The sequence below is a fragment of the Marmota flaviventris genome, chromosome X, assembly GCF_047511675.1.
Source record: "Marmota flaviventris isolate mMarFla1 chromosome X, mMarFla1.hap1, whole genome shotgun sequence".
Lineage (NCBI taxonomy): Eukaryota > Metazoa > Chordata > Mammalia > Rodentia > Sciuridae > Marmota > Marmota flaviventris.
Window position 1 is genome coordinate 47360811 of NC_092518.1, and position 1811 is coordinate 47362621.

Consider the following 1811-nt stretch of genomic DNA (forward strand, 5'->3'; position numbering starts at 1 on the left):
AATTTTTATTTTATTTTATTTTTTTTGTGATGTTGGGTTATTTATTTTGTGCATCTGCGGCAATAAATGAGATCTCAGTGGTGATATGGATTTGACTGATCTCTGCAACTGTGCATGGCAAAACACCTGGAAAATGATAACCAAGTCCCAGTGAAGGGTGGGGAGGGTTGAGAGAGCTGGCTATCTGGGTTGGCAGATGCATCAAAGCCTAGAAAGGAAGGGGTAGAGTATAGTACAGGGTACATACCCCCATCTGTTTGCTCTCTCTCTTTTCCTTCCTCTCCCAGGGTCCTAGGCCCCTGGGATATGTTGGATGCCTCTGAAGCTAAAGGATGAAAGGCTGAAAAGATAGTTGGCTCTAAGTGATCAATATCAAATTATCTCTGTCAAAAATCCTATATCAAATTTTTCATTTCACTTTCCCTTAGAAGTGAGAATGACAAAGACCTCTTTCTCTAACTCCTTTTGAGGGCATGAAGTGTCGGAAAGAGGGGAAAATTTGGGAGCCCTGCAGTGTCCCATAAGACCTCATATCCTATAGGCAAGGACTAAGATTAAGGATTATATAAATGCATAAGTGGAAAAGCTCTAAGCCAAGATTAACAAGGACAGCTGGGGTGAGATTGCCTGGAATCTGACTGGGACCCTGGCAGTGAAAGTTGGAACTACTGAAAACCTAGTTTAAGTGTTTGGGACTCAAATTGAGGGTGCAAGGGGCCAAGATAACTGGATCCCAGGACAGGCAGTTTGGCAGTAAGAACAAAGGAAAGAGACTGGGACCAAGATGCCTAGATCCCTGGTAAGGATGGGACTGGAAGGAGAAATGAGGGCTGGGAGAACCCAGAAGACTGGGTTCCGGAATAGCAGCAAGTCAGAATTCCAGGATCTCTGTCCACCCTCCTCTACTTCTTCCCTCTATGAGGCAAAGAAGAGGGAAGGAGGGGGCTGAAGAAGAAATCAAACCATGGATTTAACCCCCAGGTAGCCACAAGGATACATTCAGGGCCAGACAGACACAGGAATGATGGGGGAAAGAGGAATTTAGTGCTGCATTGGCCCTGGAGGGGGCTGGGAGGGGTCTGGAGGCTGGGGAGGGGTAGTAGGGGTTGGTCGTGGGGTTGCATGACTCTGTGCTTTGCGGTGGCCCCATACACAGAGGGAGGCACAGCCTTCCTTGTCCTCTACCTCACTCCCAGTGGAGCTCTCACCCAAAGCCCGAGTTTTCTCATAGATACAGCAGCATTTTGATGAACGGCGTCCCATGTGTTCATTGTCTATTGTGTCACTTGTCGATTCCACTTTTTTTTTTTTTTTTTCTGGCTTCCTTTTCCGAAGTTTGATAGTTAGGCTCCGGTTCTCTCGGGCTCCGTTGTCACGGTAACCGTTGTCTCAGTGCCTGATCTCGCTCAGCCCGGCCCCTACCTTGGCCATAGCTAAGGCTGAGGAAAAGGAGGAGGGGAGGAAGGGGAATGATACACCCTTCCCTTTTTCTGTGTCTCTGGGTTCTAAGAGAATCGGTATCCGATTCAGGGTAGTAGCAAGGATCCTCAGCCTCCGTTTTACCCCTTCTCCCTGAATTTTTAAATATCCAAGACCAATGGCCTCTTCTCTTCACTGGCTCAATAAGCTCCTGTCCAAAGAGACAGATTGGGCCTAGGGAAATGGAACTACTGAAAACCCAGTTTAAGTGTTTGGCACTCAAATTGACTCTGCTGAGGAGGGACTGGGAGTGTAGCTCTGTAGTAGAGTGCTTGCCTAGCACGTGGGAGGCACTGGGTTTGATCCTCAGCACCGTGTAAAGATTAAAAAAA

The 1811-nt window shown here is 47.5% G+C and overlaps 1 pseudogene; it reads right to left on the reverse strand.

Annotated features, from left to right (window-relative positions):
- Positions 1 to 1022: 1022 nt before the first annotated feature.
- LOC114083560 (E3 ubiquitin-protein ligase PPP1R11 pseudogene) lies at positions 1023 to 1431 on the reverse strand (annotated as a pseudogene).
- Between the last annotated feature and the right edge of the window lie 380 nt (positions 1432 to 1811).